The sequence below is a fragment of the Vulpes lagopus genome, chromosome X (genome assembly GCF_018345385.1).
Source record: "Vulpes lagopus strain Blue_001 chromosome X, ASM1834538v1, whole genome shotgun sequence".
Lineage (NCBI taxonomy): Eukaryota > Metazoa > Chordata > Mammalia > Carnivora > Canidae > Vulpes > Vulpes lagopus.
The window spans coordinates 76,630,174-76,636,173 of record NC_054848.1 but is presented as its reverse complement, the minus strand read 5'-3'; positions in this window follow the sequence as shown (position 1 = coordinate 76,636,173).

Genomic DNA, 6,000 nt, shown 5'->3' with positions numbered 1-6,000 from the left:
GTAATTAAGTGCAGTCTGCCACCAGGACCCAGGAAGATTTGGCTGATATTGCAGGGTCCTGTCCAAAATACACAAAAAATAGCTTTTGATCCCATGTAATTCCTCATCTTTCAAGGGTTCAAAGGACAAGTGCTCCTCTGAAGTTATTTGCAGGGAGACGTAAGGGAGGATGACAGCACGCGGAACAAGATAAAATAGGGTGATGTTTTTCTTCCTTTCCCCCAATTCCTCCAGGGGAGGAGAGTAGAAAACAGCATGTTTCCAGGGTTCTCTCTCTTTGCTCTCTTTCCTACCCTTTGCCCCCATGCTTTGTGATAGTAGAAGGTTATAGACAGAAGTCAGGAATATGAGGTGCCCTGAAAGGGGCACAGAAAGATGGATGAATGAGAATGGCAAATCAGGAAACTGAATCACTGGATCCCATGCTCTGCATGTTGATTTATTCACCAAGCTCTCAGTCTCCATCTGTTTCTGTTTATGGTGTCATCACTCTACCACATAGCAATGAAGTGCACACATGACAAAAAGTATCTATTTCCAAGGGAGGCTAACATGGGTGAAGTGACTGACCTATGAGACATGAACATCACAGAGTCATTATTTTTTCTGGCATTGGGACCTAGGGAGATCTCCTGTCTCTCTTGCTCCAGTGTGCTGTCTAGCAGACAAAGTATTAGGCTTTGATCTTGCCCATCAGGAGCTCAACGGAAACATTCTTATGTAAAACAAGAGGGTAGGATAAGGGACCAGAAAACACAGGGATGGGGTTGGTTCAGTCTCTTATCCTAAACTCCATGTATTGGGTAGAGGACTCAATTGAATGAAAATGTAAATCATCTTATTCCCTTCTTCCAACCCCATCAAGGCATTCATTGTACCACATAGAAATGACACTGATTCACAGTTAAAATAGAAACGTGCATGTATTTTTCTTGTTTTCTCTATATTCTCCAGATCATGCTGCCCCTCAAATATACTCACACCTGTAGGTCACAGTCTCCAGCCTCCTCTGCTGCCAGTAGGGCAAAGCTCTCAAGATTCCTGACTCAGCTGATCCACCCTCAGAAATTATGAGTCCCTCTTCTTTTTCCCTTCCAATGTACCACTCAGCTTCTGTCTTCCCAGGCCCACTGAGGCTGGAAGGAAAAGGGGCCGAAGCCCCAAGTCAAGAAGTGACCACCGCTCTGCCCCCACTGGACCATAAGAAGGTACTAAATGCTTCCTGGTGAGCATTTTTCTGAGCTCAGTGGGTCAGTTCAGAAGAGCAGGGAGGTGGCAGAATCCACCTGTAGGAGAAGGCGGTTTCTGGGCAAGAACTAGAAATCACAGGTTCTGTTCAGTCCAGCAGTTTTAGACATGAAAATAGTTAGTTGTAAAGTAAGGTGGTTCATGGGATAAATTGTTTTTCTAAGAATTAATTTAAGGTCTCCTCGTAAAGTGAGAGGAGCTGTCTTTATTGAGGGCTGGGCAAAGGGCTTCTGAGAAATTATTCCTGCCCCCTGTGAACAGTTGAGGAAGTGGATTGGAAAGAGGGCCCTTGAATGAAATCTCTCCTCAAGGGTTCTGAGGCAAGAGGAACCTTCAGCACAATCTGCCAAAAGCAAGAGTAAGGATCTGTGCTAAATCCCAGAAGGAGATCACAACATGTGGTAAAGCAGAGGCTGGACACTTTTGATGAAAGCTACAGCACTTCTCTTGCCTCCTGATGTGCTGGTGGAAAAGAACCACAACTATTTTTTCAGTACAAAATGAGGAACACTAAATAAATCAGCCAGCAAACAAAGTTCTTAGGAAAATTAGCAGTAGCTCCTCCACCCAAGGCTGAACTGAAAGCCCAGAGTCTGAGGAGTAGGTCTGAATGCTAGGGTAATAATGGAGGTTTCAGAGTAAACACCATAGGCAGGTAATAATGAAGCCACCCTGTTGCCAGGCCAACAGACATTGAACTCTGGTCAGACTCCCTTTAAACCTCTGGCCGAAATCACCCGTCACTGTGAATTTACACTGAGTGAAGGAGGAGACAACAACCTTAAGGTCTTATGGCCGTGGGAAGGTTCCTCTTCCAATACAAAATGAATTCCTTAATGTTGGCAAAGTGAAGATAGGGCCCTCAATGAGTGAAAAATCCATCCATCACAATGGGTGGCTGGTCAGATATGATTCCCTATCACTGCTTCATGTTGCAGCTAATTCTCTCCCTTCTGCTCCTCATCACATTAGTATCACGCATGGCCTTTCACGTTTGGAAACAACTTCGGACAACTTAACTCCAGGAGACGCAGCCTCTTTAAGGTGAAAGATTCTCAAACTTAGTTGTCATCTGCAGCTCTCAGAAGAAAAGAACAAAGAACACGCTAAAAGGGAGCAGAATATGTAGTTCATCAACATCGCCTTTTGGTATTAAATAGCTGGCTCTGGCTTTGCTCACGAAACCATGGGTCTCCACGCCATTTGACATAAGAGCAGAGAACATAAAGAAAGAGCAAATTTGTCTCTGTCTCTGCATATTTTTGTCGTTATATACCTAAGAGTTTCTCATTCTATACTGCTGTTGTAAGTAACTTTTACTGTGTAAACACTCTACGGTGTGACAGGAATTGTGTTATCTGCTTTTCTGGCATCATCTAATCCTCACTACAAGCCTATGAGGTAGGTTCCACTTTTATGCCTGCTTTACCCAAGAGGAAATAGAGGCTGGAGGGGTTTGTCCACAGCACAGCTGGTAAGGATGGGACTCATACCCAGATCATATGACCCCCAGACACACACTACCAATCCATAGGATATTTCCTGGCAGGTAGAGAGTGTGACAGTTTTCTGTAATGCCTGGGTGTACATCTTGGGGACATGGGATGATTTCTCTGGCTGCCTCAATTTTCCCTTAGCTTAACGTGAACTCCTTTGGGGCTGTAGCCTGGTACAGAGTCAACACAACCAAGCCTCTTAGCATTTCATTATTAACCTCGTGACACATACAGAACAAATGAATCCATTACATGTCAGTAAATAATGTTTTATTTTATTTGTTTTATTTTATTTTTTAAGATGTTCTCTGGAACACATTCTTTTGCAAGTTCTTGTAGGAGTTATTTAAATGATAACACAATGTAAATTCATTCATATTTTCTTCATAGGCAATCATGTCACCTACAAATAGGGACAATTTTCTTTCTTCCTCTATTTCTTCTTTTCCAATTGCATGCCTTTCATTTCATTTTCTTGCCTTCCTGAAATGGCTAGAACTTCCAGCACTAAGTTGAATAAGAGTGAAGAGAGCAGACATTCTTGTCTTTCTGCGTATTTTAGGAAAATGACATTAGATATTTCACCATTAAGTACAGTCTTATCCATAAGAATTTGTCAGTATTCTGTATAAAGTGGAGGAAGTTTTCCTCTATTCCTGAGAATTTTTTATCATGAAATGGTTTGAATTTTGTCACAAAATGCTTTTTTGTGTCAACTGAAAGAACAGGTTTTTTTTTTTTTTTACTTTGTGGATTACATTGGTTGATTTTTTAATGTTGAATCAGCTTTGCATCTATGAATAAACCCCACCTGGTCCTAGTGTGTACACCTCTAGACACCACACATTTTTATGTACTATATTATCATGTTTACTACTCAGTTCAAAATATTTTATAATTTCTTTTGTGAGGTCTTCATTAACCTATGAATTATTTATAATTATGTTGTTTAAATTTCAAATATTAGAGGATTTCCTGATATTTTTCTGCTATTTATTAAATTAATTCAGTGGCCAACAGTGACTGCACTCTATGATTTTAATCCTCTTATATTTTTTGAAACTTGTTTACTTTAAAAATGGTTGAATGTTATTTAATGTTCCATGTTCAATTATAAATAATATTTTTTCTGCTGTTAGCTGAATGGTTCTACAAATTTCAATTAGTCAAGTTGATAGTGTTATCCAGGGTTTTTTTTAATTGATAGGGTTTTTTTATTATTATTCATGAGACACACAGAGAGAGAGGCAGAGACATAGGCAGAGGGAGAAGCAGGCTCCATGCAGGGAGCCCAATGTGGGACTTGATCCCAGGACCCCAGGATCACGACCTGAGCCAAAGGCAGGTGCTCAACCACTGAGCCACCCAGGTACCCCTAACTGATAGGTTTTTTTGAGAGCAGTTTTAGATTTACAGAAACAGTAAATTGAAAGTATAGAGAGTACCCATATACACCCTACCCACCCCCAAGATTCCCCTATTATTAACATCTTGCATTAGCATGGTACATTTGTTATAATTGATGATCCGATACTAATACATTATTATTAACTAAAGTCCATAGTTTATATTAGGTTTCACTCTTTGTATTGTACATTCTATGAGTTTTGGCAAATGTATAATGTCATGGGTCCACCATTATGGATACAGAATAGTTTCACTGTCCTAAAAATCCCATGCTCTACCTTTCCAACCTTGTTTTCTTTCCCCTGAATCCCTAGCAACCACTGATGTCTTTACTGTCACCATAATTTTGCCTTTTCCAAAATGTCATATCTTTGGAATCTTATACTATGGACCCTTTCCAAATTGGCTTCTATCACTTAACAATATGCTTTAAAGTATCTTCCATGTCTTTTGTGTCTTGATAGCTCATGTGTTTTTATTACTGAATAATATTCCATTTATGGATTAACCACATTTTGTTTATTCATTCACCTATTGAAGGATATCTTGGTTGTTTCCATGTTTTGGCAATTATAAGCTACTATAAACATTTGTGTACAAATTTTTGTGTGCTAATGTTCAGGTTTTTATATCCTTATCTTTTTTTTAATTTACTTGCTCTAGCAATTACTGAGAGAGGAGCATTGAAAGCCACAACCATAATAGCAGATTTGTCCATTCTATTTTCTGTATTACCAGGATTTGCTTTAAGCATTTTGAAACAATTTATTGAGTGCAACATATTTAGGATATCTATGAATTTTTGATAAATTAATTTTTCTGTCATAAAAATGACAGAATGATTGTTTTTCTGTAGTAATATTGCTTGTTCTGAAGTATACTTAGTCTAAATGAGTATAACCACTCTGCCTTTCTTATGATTATGGTTTTCTTTGGAATATACTTTTCTACCCTTTGAGTCTCTTCACATTTTTCCTCTTTTCCTGCCTTCATTTGAATTACTTAAACATTTTTAAAAAGATTTTATTTATTTATTCATGAGAGACACAAAGAGAAAGAGAGGCAGAGACACAGGCAGAGGGAGAAGCAGGCCCTGGGCAGGGAGCCTGATGTGGGACTCGATCCCTGGACTCCAGGACCATGCCCTGGGCCGAAGGCAGGCACTGAACTGCTGAGCCACCCAGGGATCCCCAACTTAAATATTTTTAAAACAATATCTTATCTCCTCTATTGGCTTGTTACTACAGTTTTATTTTTACTAGTTTTTCTGTTGTCTAAATACTGTATTTCTAACATATTACTATCTACTTCCAAATAATAATTTAGCATTTCATTTATAAATGTAAGAATCTTATAATAAACATATTGTTTTCTTCCCCTTTATTGTGTTATTTTTGTCATTTATTTTACTGTTAAATATATATATATATATATATATCAATTCCATACTCTATTTATACTATTTTAGTTTTTTAAATGATCTTTTAAAATATTGCAAATACAGGGGATCCCTGGGTGGTGCAGCGGTTTGGCGCCTGCCTTTGGCCCAGGGCGCGATCCTGGAGACCCGGGATCGAATCCCACATCAGGCTCCCGGTGCATGGAGCCTGCTTCTCCCTCCGCCTGTGTCTCTGCCTCTCTCTCTCTCTCTCTCTGTGACTATCATAAATAAATAAAAATAAAAATAAAAATAAATAAAATAAAATATTGCAAATACAGAAAAAATATATTGACGTCCATATATATGCATTTGGTGTTATTTAGTCCTTTGCACATATTCAAGGTTCTATCTGGCATTATTTTCCTTCAGGCTTAAGTATATTAAAAAATATATATTTCTTGGGGCACC